General features: G+C 42.4%; 1 pseudogene; it reads left to right on the top strand.

Moving 5' to 3' along the window:
• Positions 1-756: 756 nt before the first annotated feature.
• Positions 757-1,242, top strand: LOC129507674 (tubulin alpha chain-like; annotated as a pseudogene).
• The last annotated feature ends 14,895 nt before the right edge of the window (positions 1,243-16,137 follow it).

Here is a 16,137-nt window from a genome sequence, read left to right as displayed (position 1 = left end):
AATATCTTGAATGCAAACCTTCTATCATTTACGTGGGATACAAGTTTATTTTCCCAATTTGTGCTCGCTGGTCTGCGTTCCTCATAGTTTGTTTTAATAAACAGGTGCTTGATCTGGGTTGGCTGAGCGGGTCTGCTGGTGGGAGAGAGGAAGGCGCTGTGCAGGTGGATCCCTCAGAGTTCAGTTCTGGGGCCGGTGGCACAGCTGGGGCTGCGTGTGCTTCACACACACACTGTCCTATTACCCTCTGAAGCTTTACGGTTTTGCTTTTAACCTTTAGATTTTTAACTTCCTGGAATCTAATTCTTAACCTTTTTGTTCATTTTTCTTATTTTTCTTATTTTAGTGGAAAGAAGTTATGCTGATTGGGCACATTTGTAGGTCTCTCATCACCATAAAATATTGTCTTGAAAATTCCTTTCTGGCCCTGATTGGCTAAGTAGTTTAAAAAATCATGATTGGATGTTAAAGTTTTACAAATGCTTTTTATTCATCTGTTGGGATTACAGTTGGGCACTGAGGCGCTGGCCCTCCACACAGTCAGAAATCCTCACAGAACTTCTGACCACCTCCCCGCCCCCAAAGCTTACCTGCTAACCAGAAGCCCAACTGATGACGTAAATAGCTCATTAACATGTATTTTGTATATTATGTGTTGCATGTATTGCATTCTTACAATAAAGTAAGCAAGAGAAAAAAATGTTAAGAAAACCATAAAATAGAGAAAATACATTTACAGTAAGGTATCTTATTTATTGAAAAAAAATCACCAATGCCTGCTTCGAGCCGGCCAACCAGATGGTCAAGTGTGACCCTCGGCACGGCAAGTACATGGCCTACTGCATGTTGTACAGAGGGGACGTGGTCCCGAAAGATGTCAACGCGGCCATCGCCACCATCAAGACCAAGCGCACCATCCAGTTTGTGGATTGGTGCCTGACTGGATTTAAGGTGGGCATCAACTACCAGCCCCCCACTGTCGTCCCCGGGGGTGACCTAGCCAAGGTGCAGCGGGCCGTGTGCATGCTGAGCAACACTACCGCCATCGCCTGGGCCCGCCTGGACCATAAGTTTGACCTCATGTATGCAAGGTGAGCCTCTGTGCACTGGTACGTGGGGGAAGGCATGGAGGAAGGGGAGTTCTCCGAGGCCCGGGAGGACCTGGCAGCCCTGGAGAAAGATTATGAAGAGGCGGGCGTGGATTCCGTGGAAGCGGAGGGTGAAGAAGGGGAAGAATACTGACCGGAGCGGAGCTGGCAACCATCTCTTTGTATCGCCCCCACTATAACATTACGAGATAGGTTTACCTATTAAAGTTTCTGTTTGGAAAAAAAAAAAAAAAAGCATCTGCCATGCTCCTGGGCCAGCCTTGTTGTGTTGTGTTTCTCCTTACATCTGTTACTCTGGTGGACATTGATGCCTTTTCTAATCTCAGATTTGCATTTTTTGGATATGGCTCAATTTGTACCAGTTTTCTTGACATCTTCATATTTGACTTGCTTTTATTTAGTTCAGGATTCTTTCATCCACATTCATGGAAGCATCAGCTTGTAGGTTTTGCTTTTCTGATTTTCCTTGTTAGGATTTACTGTTATGTTTATGCCAGACTCATAACATGACTTGGTGATTTTTTTTTTGACTCGGTGGTTTTTATGTACTGGGTAGTAGTTTCTGTGCATTTGGAATTTGTATTTGGTAAAACTTTTGATTGAAACCACGTGGGCCTGGAGCTTCCTCTGTGGGTGGGTTTAAAGTTGCTGACAGTAACTATGATGGCTTCAGGAATATTCAGGTTTTTTGATTCTTCTTGAGACACTTTATGGAAATTGTCTTTATCTGAACTTGTCCGTATTGCTTTTGTTTTCAAATTTATTGACAGAATTTCGGTGTCTCTTATGATCTGTTTGATTTTGAGTCATGCTCTCCTTTTCATTGATAGGGGCTTTCAGTGGCTTTTATTTTTTATACTTAAGAACAATTCCAATAACAGCCAGATAGAGATATAATTTACAGACTATTTTATTCTGTAATCCTGGCCAGAATCTCTCATGAAATAGTTTTTTTTGCTGTTTTTGGGTCAGTACTTTTTTCCTGCTTAATTTCTGTTACTTCTGCCTTTGACTTCGTAGCTTTTGAGGTTGGATGCTCAGCTTGTTTATTTATGCTCCTTTTACTACTTCATAGGAGTATTTAAAGGGTAAAAGCTCTCTTGCAGGTATTAATTTGGTTGTGTGCCAGTACGGTTCAGTTCTGGGTGTATTGCCCCCGGCGTTACCCACCCACCTGCTGCTCTGTGTGTTTGCTGTGTCCGGGATGCTGTGTACACAGACTACGTGGATGCTCCTTCCTCTTGGCAGAGAGCTCAGGAGTTCCCCTGCATGAATGTACTCCCGTCTCTGTAGGTCTGTCCTGGAAGGATGTCTGAGCGGCTTCCTGCTGCGGTGATCACTCATTGAACTACTTTCACGTGGAGGTGGGTCTTCGTTTCACACGGGTGCTTCATCCAGTACGAGGGTGGGATGGCCGATCCGATGGGAAGTGTGTGTGACTTCATGGGAACAGGGCTTCCCGCGAGCGGCTGCCTCACTCCCAGCAGGGTGAGCAGGTGCATGTGCTCGGGGCGCCCCGCGCTCCGCGCTGCCGGCTCTGTGTGCACCGTGTGTGACCTCGTGTGCATCTCTCCTGAATTTTCTTGTGCTCTCTCTCCAGTTTCTTCCCAAACTTCTCCAAAAACTACGGACATTGAGCCTCTTTTCACATGTTTACTCTCCATTTCTATTCTTTGATGAAATGTCTTCAAATACTTTAGACAGATGGACTGTTTGCATGTTAATGTTTCTGTGTGTATTCTGGGTACGAGTCTTTTCTCAGTTCCCTGGCTGGCAAATCTCTTTTCCGACGGGTGAAGGGTCTGCTTTGTTCTGAATGGTGTCTTTCTAACAACAGCATATTTTAATTTTAAGGATGTGCAGTCTATCATTTTTCTCTTTTGTGGATTGTGCTTTTAGGATTGTTCTAAGAACTCTGCTTGCCCCAAGGCCACAACGACTGCATCCTGTAATTTCCTCAGCAAGTTGTATAATTTAAAAATTTTCAGTTAAATCTCAACTATTTTTGACTATTTTTGATTTTTTTGTGTGAATGGTGAGATTTGTTGAAGCTTTTTGCACTTATTGCATATCAATCACTTGCTTTTTTATCTTGTAGGAGTATTTTTCAGCTTATTAGTATATTTCAAAATACTTTTACACTTATTTTATCCTAAATGTATGTTTGCAGTGTGGATGTTATTACAGCATCTAGCCAGTCAGACTCTCACAAAGACGAATTCTTCATGGATTCTTTCACATTGACTCAGTTTTTGTTTTGTTTAGTGCTCAGCTAATTTTGTGCATTTACTCACTAATTAATTTTTCTTTTAGCATCGCATATGCCACCTTGCCTTCCATGTTTGGAGACTGCATGCATGGCTAATGAACTGCATCACAGATTTTAGTAGGAACTTTGTGAACATTGAAATACCAATTTAAGAAGTGCCCGGGCACTTACATTTACATTCATTCTTCTCCTAAACTTAACCTACTGATGAACACAGGCAAAATACCACAGTGATCATAAAGCTGGTAAAAACCTTTATATTTTAAGATACTGTAAAGCATCCTTTCAATTAAACACTAAGAAAACTCTTCCTCTAAGTGTTCTAGGTTTATAACTTGTCATAATCTTGGGATGTACACCCCTCCTACCTTTACAATGTTCACCAGCTTCCCAGATCCTGCAGGAAAGCATCTTGTCTCCTGCGAGCCACCATGGCGGGTGTTGGGATGCTGGTGTTGGGTACCTGGGGGCTACTTCCACTGGTCAGACCAATTCAGGAACAACTCTTGCTATAGCTGGGTGAGTCCTTTTTATAAAAATAAGTGATTCTCTTCTGTATCGTTGGACCCAGTGCCCAGTGTTTTTTAGGTGGCTTTAGATTTTTTGGAGACTTGGTTTTATTTCCAAGAATATATATATATTTTAAAGGTTTGGAATCCTGTATTTCTTATCACATACTGGTCCAGTCTGTTGTTATTATTAAAAATGTATGTTTCTTTAAAAACTTCCATTACAGGGCACCTGGGTGGCTTAGTTGGTTAAGCATCCAACTGTTGGTTTTGCCTCAGGTGGTCTTGGGGTCGTGAGGTTGAGCCCCATGTCAGGCTGTGCGCTCAGTGGGTAATCTGCTTGAGATTCTCTCCTTCCCTCTCCCTCTGCCCCTATGCACACTTGCTTTTTCTCTCTGAAATAAATAAATCAATCTTAAAAAAAAAAAAAAAAAAACCTTTCATTACAAGTAGGATGGTTTGCAGGTTTCTTCTCCTAGGAGATGGGGACTGGGTCTGTGCCCTTAGCTCTTAGAAGCTTTGGCTAATTTGTCATTTTGGAATAAAGCTTTTGTGACAACTGGTTCCCATTAAATCCTCAGACCCTTTCTGGTGAATTGTATGTGAACCCTACTGGCTGATGCTTTCTGTTATTATACCGGCCTGGCTTTTGCAGGATCTGCTTGTCTTAAACTTTTATCCATCTTCTGCTTTCAAAAGTGGAAGGAAGAACACGAACACGTAGTAACTGTACCTTAGGAACAAACTGATGCTGACCAGAAGAAACACAGTATCATCACACACCTATTTGTTTCTTGTGTTAAAACCAACAAGTGGATGTTTAGGTACATTTATTTGCCTTGGTATTTCAGTTGTGTTCTTCTTAAAACAATGTATTAATTCGTCCTGCCTGGATTTCATGATCAAGGTAAGCTTTTATGTAGACTTATCTTGTTCTACTTATATCATCCTCATCCTCATCATAAATCTTTGACCTCCTTGGGGCCGCAGCCTGCCCACTGAAACCCCTTCCCTGCTCACGTTAGCTCTTTGTCATTTTACTTCTGGCATCTTTGAGGTTGCTCCATTCTGGGAACAGCAGGATGTTTCCTGTGTATTCTGATGTTTTCCTATCTGAGGACCTGGGATCTCCGTCCTCCAGGGAGTTCCAGTAGAGAATGGAGTCTGGGTGCCAGAGGGCAGGATGCTCCAGGTGGGAGTGAACGGAGTGGGAAATGGGATACTCCTTCTCACTAACTTCCCATGGCCTGTGGCTGGCTTCTCCTGCGGATTTCTAGCACTGTAAATCCTCCCTCTGTGGTTAGTAGGGCAGTGGTCCTGCCTGTGACCTCTGACCAGAGCCCGTGAAAACTCCCCGTGAGCAGGTGGGATTTCACAGCAGGAATGTGGGGCAGTCCCTTGTGTCTGTCACTCTCTGGGGGGCTTGCTATCACCTGTCACTGTGATGTTGCTTGGTGTCAAACTGTCTTCTCCGGTTGGGTTGGTTTCATGGAAGGAGGTGATAGACAATTTGAGTCAGAAGTTTCTTTAAACTCTTCATTTTTAAAAACTTTTCATGTGTTGCTAAGTAGAAGAAGTGTTCTTTCTGCCATCCTGAAAGAATCACTTCATGTTTAAATAGTTTATGTAATTTCAAGTTACATAGTTTTTTAGAAAAAAAATCACACCAAACTTTTTTTTAAAACCATTTTAACTGTTTCACAGAAGTCTTAAGTATTTAAGAATGTTTTAAGATAGGGCAGCTAATATTTGAACATTTTCACATCAGCGTCCATACATATGTGATTGGGTGTGTGTGTGCATATGAAGTATGTTTGTTGTTTTATAACCCAGGTCAGTGTTGGCTTGTTTATTAACCATAAGTAATGACAACATTAGATGCCAACAGTACTGTGAGCTTTAGGTATTGTAGAAATGTGTGGCCGCTGTTACGATAACACTGAAATACTCCCACAGTGTTGGAAGAAGGTATGATTTAGCGAACAAAACCCGTCTTGGTGATACTAACCTAATAGTTAACAATCATTTTTCTTCACTTTAAATTTGGAGATAAGTCAACAAAACTTAACAGTTTTTTTTTTTCTCGTGAGTCTTTTACTCTCTTTTCATTCTTAAGATACCCATGATTTATACCATTAAAACAATTTTTCTGAAGAGGACATTGACAGAGTCATGTTACTAAATTTTGGGAGGTAAGAGCAGATGATGAAAGATACATTTCCTAGATTCTGGAAGGAGTTTCTCTATCAAAACAACACTTTTTAAAAAATATTGATTTCTTTGTATCTCTGGCAGCAATGTTTGCATTTGAAGGAAGCCTAATGAAAAGTTTTTAAAATTGTATTTGAGCCCAAAGGGTTTTTGTTTTTCTTCAGGAATAGTTTATAACTTTATCCCCTACTTGGTTCTCAGGACACATCTCTGGGACTTTTATTATGTTTTACTAACCTTTCTCTTTGCCTTAATAATAATAAAAAAAAATCAATAGGATGGAAATTGTCACATGGCAGTGACTTTCCACTGCAGGCAAGTGTAAATGCATATATTAAAACTAATCTTGGTGACCAGCCAAGGTTTTAATTTCAGAGCCGGAGGGAGTCAATCACGGACAGTATTCCAGTGACCTTTCTTCCACTCCTTTAAGTGATTAGTTGAATTGATGCATTTATTTATTGTATTTTGCAGCAGCCTGGGACAATTGGTGCTGCCTTGGTGACGAGGAGTCCTCCTAATTTGGGTGGGCTCATGATTACTCTTAGGAAATGGAGTTAGCAGCCCTCCTTTGGTAAAGGTCGTATGTCTGACTGTATAACTATTATCCTGTGTAATCTTTGCATGTTTGCTTTCCTCAGTGCCTTTACCCAATTTGCAAATACTTTAAAAAGTCCTTTTCAGAGCTTGTAAGCTTTGTTTGTAACACTCCGGCTACTGTCTTGTTTTTGTTTACAGAGGAGGAGCAGCTGGCTTTGCTAAGTGTGATCCATCATTAGAAACCATCAGGACACTTGGTAGGATAGGCAGTAAGAAAGGGGTATATGTTCCTAATTTTAAAGTAAATTTCGAGGGATTGGCTATGTATGGATATTTTTTTAAGATTTTATTTATTTATTCAGAGAGAGAGAGGCTAGAGACACAGACGGAGGGAGAAGCAGGCCCCATGCAGGGAGCCTGACATGGGACTTGATCTCAGGTCCCCAGGATCACACCCCCCACTGCAGGCAGCGCTAAACCACTTTGCCACCGGGGCTGCCCGCGTATGGATTTTTAAAACATTTTTAAAGGATTTATTTATTAAAGAGACCAGCACGAATGGGGTGGTGGAGGGAGGGGAAGAAGCAGACTCCCCACTGAGCAGGGAGCCTGACGCAGGGCTAGATCCCAGGACCCTGAGACCATAACCTGAGTGGAAGGCGGACACTTCACTGACTGAGCCACCCAGGCACGCCCGTGTATAGATTTTTATGAAATGCTATTTCATTGAGTGAGAACGACTAGTTTATTGAGCGTTGTGATTGGTACTACCTTTAGTATAAAACAGCTTCTGGAAGTCTGGATCTCTAGCTTCTTCCTTTTGTGGCACAGCCTATCATCAGGGTTTTTTGCAAGGCAGGCGTGTTATTGGAACCTTGTCTTGACATCCTGTGTATTTGATGGATCTGCATATCACCCAGATAGTCCAGCCTATCTGCTAAACTGTGGGGTGAGGCCTGACAGGTCACTGGGTCTATTGTCATATTGTCAGAGATATCTTCTGGGGAACACCGCATGGTGCCCGCTGTGTAAGCTCCATCTCATTTAATCTCTCCTTTTGCAGATAAGGAATCTGAGTGAATAGCTGTCTGCTGCTCAGGTCCCAGGCTGGTGCCAGTCATGGCCCCGGCACGACCCTGTCTCTGCCTCTTTCTTCCTCCTGCCCACTCCTTTCACGCCCAACCCAGGACGGCCCCCCTGACCAGTAGTGGCAAGGAGGTAGGTCTGTTGGGTTGGTGCTGCTGCCGTAGCCATGAAGGAGTAAGTTTAGCCATCATTTGAAATTACTGTCAACATCATACCTGCTGCGGATCAGTTGATGTGCTAATAAACCTCCTGTATTATTACATCACAATTAGATATATTTGGTTATTTCAGCGTAACTGTTTTGTGTGTGTTTTGTCACCTGCATTTTTTTTAAGATTTTATTTATTCATAAGAGACACAGAGAGGCAGAGACACAGGTAGAGGGAGAAGTAGGCTCCCTGTGGGGAGCCCAATGCGGGACTTGATCCCAGGACCCCGGGGTCATGCCCTGAGCCAAAGGCAGGTGCTTAACCACTAGCCATCCAGGCGTCCCTGTCACCTGCATTTGTAAACATTCTTCTGAAGGGGTCCGTGGGCTTTGCAGGGCCGATCAGCCCAGCACCCTGTTGTAGGAGCACGTCACGTTTACTCACCTATCTGCCTAAATACTTGCACGCACTACCAGAAGGTTTGCAAGTGCTTGTGTATGATCTGTGGCAGTGAGTCCCCCATCCATAGAGCAAAGCTTATTTAGCGCATGCTGCTCGTCACACAGCACCAGACACTGGGCTCTGCCGGGAGCTGCCCAGGCATGCTGTTTGCCGGTGACACTGTGGGCACGCCTTGCGGTGTCTTTTCTGCACCCCTCTGCTGTTACCAAGGATGCAGAGCCTTTGGAATGTCCCATGACGTTTTTCAGGCTGCTCCATTCACGTGCGGGGAAGCTGTGACTTGGGGCAGGTGATTCCCGAGCACGGGCGCCGTGACCCCTTCAAACCACAGCGTCCTGCGTGGGGGCATGGGACTCGCCTCTGGCTGTGTGTGTGGGGAGCCCATCTGTGGATAGCCAGTCTCAGCACCTGGTGGTTGCAGGATTTGACTTAATGGGATGAAGACATCGCCTCTCTCTCCTGCCTGGCTCTGTGCCCTTGAACCCGCTCCTCTGTGTTCTGTGCGCCTGGTCTCAGGCTTTGAGCAGAATGCACAGTTGATGGACCCGAGCTTTGTCCTCTGTTTCCTTCATCCCCATCTTTTTTATAATGAAGTCACCATGACCTCCTACCAAGCCTGGGATCGGCTTTTTCCCATTCACTCATTAGCTTTCTCACAAGAAGATAAGACTAATGGCAAATGCAGTCAAACTGTCATGGTACTTTCCCTGTCTTCTGCTTTATTGGCTGCAAACTCTAACGAATTATCAGCTTCATTCTACTTAAGGTCCTGGGGGTCGTTTTCATCTTTCTCCTGTCAGCGTAATTGATCATCTGCTTACAGTGAATAAGCAAATCAAACTCCTTCAGCTTCTCAAGCTTTAATAGAAATTGCAGACAGAATTATGTTCTCAGCAAACAGGATTTGTGCTGATTATGTTACCTACTGTCATGTTAGCATCTTTGCCACTTCAACAGTTTTGTAAAGGATAAACTACTCCCAGAACCCCTGTGGCTTTGTGTGCTTGCTGCTGAGCCTTTCTTAGGAAACCCAAACGCTGTGAGTTTACCGCAAGGGACACCAGTTCCTTCACATAGACCTCCTGTTGCTTTCACAGAAGGCTTCATTTCCCTGCATGCTGTTTGCATTTGTGAACCCCCTGATCGATTCAAGTATTTTCACCGCAGACATTGGTGAAACTTGTCACGTGTTTGCTGTGTGTGGACATGGTCCCGGACCCCAGGTCGCCAGATGTGGATGAAGTTTGATTTAAAAATCTGGGGGGAGGGGATCCCTGGGTGGCTCAGTGGTTTCACGCCTGCCTTTGGCCTGGGGCGCAATCCTGGGGTCCCGGGGTCGAGTCCCGCGTCGGGCTCCCGGCATGAAGCCTGCTTCTCCCTCTGCCTGTGTCTCTGCCTCTCTCTCTCTCTCTCTCTCTCTCTCTCTCTCATAAATAAATAAAAATAAATCTTAAAAAAAAATCTGGGGGGAGATGGCGTAGTAATGACGTGTTAACTATTATAGGTAAGTGGTATAAAGAAGAAATTCAGTGCTTAGAGCTTTCATGACAGCTGAGTGACCCTGGTGAAAACTGTGGACTTCAGTCAAGAATAACATATCACTGTTGGCTTAGCAGCTGTAACACATATTCTGCAGGGATACAAGATGCCTGGGGCTCAGCAGATAAGCATCTGTCTTTGGCTCAGGGTGTGATCCTGGGGTCCTGGGATCAAGTCCCACATCGGGCTCCCCACAGGGAGCCTGCTTCTCCCTCTGCCTGTGTCTTTGCCTCTCTTGCTGTCTCTCATGAATAGATGAATAACATCTTTAAAAAAGAAAAAAAAAAAGGAACCCAAAGGGGGTGGTGAGGTAGGGCGGTGTGTGAACTCTGTACTTTTCTCCTCAATTTTTTATAACCCTAAAATTACTCTATAAGTGGTCTCTCTCAAAAAAAAATGGCTTACACACTTATTGTCATTATACAAAAGATGAGCTGGTTAATGACAGATTTGAGCTTTGAACAAAGGGCGTCTGACCTCAGGTCTCAGCATGTTTTCTGCAGCATGGAAGGTCCTTGAGATGGTGGCTGCACATGTGAGCCTTCTCACCTGACCCCAAGGTACTGTCTCGGGTGTGAGAATCTCATGATAGGGTCTTGGCATCAGGGCACATGACTGCCCTTGGTGACAACAGTGTTTACAAGACTGAAGTGTTAGGATCCCAGGGTTACTGTGTTTGCTCCCAACTGTGACTTTATTCAAGGTCCAGGGTTTTCAACAGCAAAGGTGACCGGTTTCATTCTCTGCCCCGACCATAGACGGACAGAAATGGTGGGCACAGAGCTAAGATTCCGGGCTTGGTTATGTCACACACACGAACCTGAGGAAGGCGGGCCTTCAGATATGTTTCTGAGTGTTTTTTTTTTTCAGTTTTTAGAGATTTATTTATTTATTTGAGAGAGACAGAGCAGGGGAGGGGCAGAGAGGGAGAGAGAGAATCTCCAGTAGACTCCGTGCTGAATGCAGAGACCGATGTGCGGCTCAGTCTCACGACCCTGAGATGGAGACTTGAGCTGAAATCAAGAGTTGGATGCCTGACTGAACTGCCCAGGTGCCCCTCACAGTATTTCTAATATTGCAGTTTTGCCTTCTTTTTTTTCAGTTTTTAATATAAATGTGATAAAAATAAAGTTATTGTAGCCAAGATGATTTTTTCCCTACTACATTTGATTTTTGTTTTAGATTATTGTTTCCCAATTAAAGAAAGAAACCAGGAAGGATAAATATTTCTTGATTTTTTTTCCCGTTAGATGTGGATACTCTAATGGCTTGCAGAAGTTTTCCATTGTTCCTGAAGTGGCCCTAACCACAACATTTCAAGTGTGACCTTTGTTGGGTAAATTTTCAAATCCTCCAGTTAGAAATTAGAACAGGGTTCTGGGATGACTTCCCAGGTTTTGCAGGAAAATCACTTTAATTACCAACAACTCGTTGCTGCTGTGAACTCCACTGATAGCATCAAACGGCAAGTCTTCTTGACTGATTTGCAGTGGTTTAAAAATAAAGACCGTCCTGAACTTCAAAGACTCCTCCAAGATTCTCCATCTATTTATCACCTTGGCTTTTCCATCCTAATGGAGTAAATATTCTTTGTCACGGACTAAATAGCTTTGTAAGGCTTGTAGTGAACCTGTTGGGATCCGTATTTCTCCCTGAAGCCTTTTGCAGAGTATTTGCTCAGTGGTTTAGCTAAGGTAAATGCATACTCTTCCTTCTTCATTCAATCCGTAAGTCATCACCCTGTGTTAAAGTCATTTTTTTCTTCTATTTCTTTGCAAAAATGGAAAGACGATGAATGTTCATTCACTCATTTATTCCACAAATATTTCTTCATGTCATATGTGTCCCAGGCATACTTCCTGGTGATGGAGACCCTGTAGGGAAATCCCTGTTTAAAGTCTAATTGTTGAGACCAAGAACAAGTAAACAAATGATGAGATAATATACGAAACAGAAATTATTCTGTAAAGAAAGGTTAACATAGGAGAAGGGGTAAAGAGAGCGATGAGAATATTATTGTGGATAGAAAGGCCTCTTTCACTGAACTGAGGTGATATTGAGTAGAGACCTGGGTGAGGGCCTACAGATCTTTCATGGTGGATGAATATTCCAGATAGAAGAAGCCACAGGTGCAAAGGCCCTGAGGTGGCCTTGTGTGATATGGCCAGAGAACCATTGGAGCAAAGGGAGTGACGGGAGAGGTGGCCTAGGCCAGATGGCACAGTGCTTTCCAGGACACAGGAAAGACGCTGAGTCTTGTCTTCATTCTGATGGACAGCTCTTGGCTCGCTTTGGGTAGGGAGCATGGTCTGATTCACATTTGGCAGTGTTCCTCAGCCATTTTCTGCAGAGTAGAGACTGTAGCAGATGAGCCCAGGGACCAAATGGCTGCTCTGCCAATCAGGAGGGGAGGTGATGGTTTGTTTATATATAGCAGGTGTGGGTGGAGGAGGTGGGAAACGGGGGCTTCCGGCAGCATCTTGATAGGAGAGCTAGCCGACTTGCATGATGGGTTCACTGGGTGTGAGTATGATAGAGAGTGGGAGACCACGGGCGACTTTGTGGGTTCTGGCCTGAAAGCTGGGCCGGCTGGGTGCCCTGCTGGTTGTCTCTGCTCGTCAGGTTGCTGTGTCCTCCACTGTTTCCTATCCCGGCCACCCGCAGATCAGAACCTGGGTTCTAACTCACCCTCTCTGACCACCTCCCAAGGTATTTCTCCTCTGCCAGCAGTGGTTTTACCCCCTGTGACCTGGCCGATCTCCCCTCTTTTGTGAGGTACAGCTAAAAGCTCATCTTTACAAGTCTGCTGTGGTTCTGACCCATCTCCTGCCAGGACATCCGGTGCACCTGGCTCTGGGCACACCCGAGTTCCTGCGGGGCCATGTGCCCATGGAGCCCGGCAGATGACAGACGTTGAGCTCCTGACCAAGTGATGGAGCCACCAGTTGGGAAACTCGTCGTTTGCTGCAAAGTCCAAGGGCTGGTGTTCTGACATAGGTTTTATCCAAATACAGTGCTTTTTATAAAGCATTCATCTACTTATGAGCAGTTAATTCTCAAAGGGTTAATATTGATGTGCTATTTTCTTCTATTATAAACTGTTTCAAGGGCACCCCTATGGATAGAAAATAATACAATGGTTGCCACTGTGCTACTCCCTACATTTATTAAATATTTTTTAAAAAAATTTTATGTATTAATTCATGAGAGACAGAGAGAGGTAGAGACACAGGCAGAGGGAAAAGCAGGCTCCCTGCAGGGAGCCCGATGGGGGACTCGATCCCGGGACCCCACGGTCATGACCTGAGCCCAAGGCAGACTGAGCCACCCAGGAATCCCACTACATTTATTAAATCTTAATGTCATGCCAAGTGTGTTTCATACTTTACTTCTTCTAAGATAGTCCTAAGCATGTTCTTTGGGGATCCATTTTACTTTGTTTAATCCCATTACTGTGTTCCCACCCCAGAGCTAATCTCTGTCACTGCATCTGGTTTGTATATTCCCGGGCATGTTTTTTTGTAGGTGCCATGTTTGTGCATCCACAGATAATCTGCAGGTGTCTGCAGGTGGAGGCATATTTGGGTGGTGGTGTTTAGCCTTGAATGTTAGACTGCTGCGTAGCTATTGCATTCTTGAGAGTGACTCTGTTTATCCTTCCTCAGCTTGATTTAGGGCCTGTGGGTTGTATCCAGAGTTCTCAGTATTGCAGAGCTGAGCGGCAGTGAATAGCTCCCGTGTCACCTGAACAGTGTCCCTCTTCAGTTGCAGTTCTCAGAGTGGGGTCCCAGGTCCAGCACCACCAGCATCACCTGAGAACTTATTAGAAATGCAGACTCTTGAGCCCTGCCCCAGACCTCCTGAATCAGAAACTTTGATTTTGAGGTCCTGAAATCTGGGTCTTAACAAGCACCCCAAGTGATTCTGATCCAAGCTACAGTCTGAGAAGCTGCTTTAGGATATATCTTAAAGTAAGATCTCTCAGTTTTAGGGTAAGAGACTCTTCAACTTGCTTTTCGTTTCGGTTTGATATAGAATGTGGTATTCCCTCATTGTTATTGTAGGAAATTTCCTTCTGTTTCACATTCTTATCTAAAAACCGCTCTTTTAAGACTTTAATATTTTGGAATTCCAAAGCTGTGGGACAGAGTCTCATTGTATTTTTCTGTTTGGTTCTAAATTCTTGATTACTATTGAGATTGCACATATTTTTCTGAGGTTTGTTGACTTTTCTTATTTCCTTTTATGTTCATTACCTGCTCATATCCTTGGCTCATTTTTCTATCGGTTTATCAGTGTTTTTCTGATTAATTTATAGATGTTCTTTACATATTTGAGATACTAATCCTTGTCAACTAGGACTTCTTTTGTAACCTATTTTATAGTGTCTATTGTCATCCATCTGTTTAAAAATGTTAATTTTAGTTAAAATTTAAAACCTACTTCATTCTGTTTTACAGTTTTTTTAGTTTTTGCTTTAGAACAACTTCCATATCTTCATATGATAAAAGGTGCTGATTATTTTCTTCTAGAGGTTTTAAAATTTGCATTTCATTGTTACATACTTAATTATCTGGATTTATGTTCTGCGGTGTGGGATAAGATAGAGATCTACTTTTATTTTTCAATATGGGTGATCTGTTTTCCTGAGTAAATCAATTTCTCATCAATCTGAAATATATCACCATATGTGTCTGTTTTTCATACGGATATGGATCTATTCCAGGGTTTTCTATTTTATTTCTTTCACCTATTTATTAAAACTTTTGGTTATGATTCACAATCTTAATTATTGCATCTTCAAAACAGAATACTTGGTAGAGTATCTCCATTGTTCTATCAGAAATTATTTTAGTTATTCTAAGCCATTTACTTGTCCACATGAAAACTGTTTATTAAGTTTTCCAAAACATAATTTGAGATTTTGATTCAAATCATTTGAAATTTTAGATTAATTAGTGGAAAACTTGTAGCTTTGTCATACTTACAAATATAGTATGTGTCCATATATTCATATTCATATTCATATATATAATCCATATATTCAGGATTTCTTTTATGTTCTAAATAATGTTTATTGTTTTCTCCACTTGAATTTTGGGCATCTTTGATTAGATTTATACTTAGGAAAGCATCTTACAGTTTTATCGCCTAAAGAGGACTTAAAAAACATCTTTTGCCTATTCTAGCTGATTACTCCCCTGTATTATATACACTACTGAGTTTTTATTATTGATTTAGTGCCCAGCAATATTGGCAACTGTATTAGTTTGTTAGTAGATTCTCTTGGATCTTCTATATGGGTCATTATTTTATCTGTGAAATAAATTTTATTTGTTTTTATATTTTTATATTAATCTTGAAGTCTGTTAATTTTTTGTTGTACAGAAGGTGTTCTTTTTCATTTTCAGTTAGTACATAGACAACTGGGAGGGAGAAATTGGCCATCTGCTCTTTTGTGCCTATGTGAACAGGATTTCCCCGGTACTAGAGTTACCTCACTCTTCTGGAGGCAACATTTATGTCCAAAATGATCTTAATGCCCAGAGATGATTTGTAAAGGAACTGAAAAGGAAAGAAAAATTGCATATGGATCCTTACTTTTTTTTTTATTTTACTCATATTCTAATACTTACAGCTTGGACTTAAGTGCTTCTCTTTTCACACTTGCAGTGGAGTTTCTGGATACTCCTATAAGAAGTTTGAAGCTTTAACCCCAAATCTGCTTTGGATATTTCTTTTAAGGAGCAGATATTTCTTGTATCTCTAGTTCCTAGCATTGTTTTGCTATATAGTAGGTATTTTTGAATGGAAGGATGATATGTAAATTCTATGGCAGCTCATACCTTTTATTGTAAACAAGAATTTTGCAAACCTCTGGCATCATTTAATATGAAGTTGAATATAACATTCCAAACAACCTGGAGAATTATTCAGAAAATTATGAGAAGTGTATTTCACAGGCTTAACTATGGCAACCATTTATTAAAAGTACTGATGTAGCAAGCCTATTAAGTGTTCCATGGATGTTGGCTCCTGACAGAATGGCATCTGCTCCGTATCTATGTAATTGGAACAGTAGGGTGTATCTAACCTCCAGTGGATATATGTTTCCTGGTAGATGCTTTGCAGTTTTGCTGAGAGATTATCCTCTGCTGATAATTCACATGCCATTTTATTCCTCAGGTAATACAGTTTGGTTTAGTGTAAATAAATGCAAATTGTCTTCTTTGAAGTCATTAGGAAATTATTTCAACTGAAGG

This window comes from Nyctereutes procyonoides, unplaced genomic scaffold (genome assembly GCF_905146905.1).
Source record: "Nyctereutes procyonoides isolate TBG_1078 unplaced genomic scaffold, NYPRO_anot_genome, whole genome shotgun sequence".
NCBI lineage: Eukaryota > Metazoa > Chordata > Mammalia > Carnivora > Canidae > Nyctereutes > Nyctereutes procyonoides.
The sequence above is the reverse complement of the archived record's forward strand: the minus strand, read 5'-3'. Positions and strand labels throughout refer to the sequence as shown.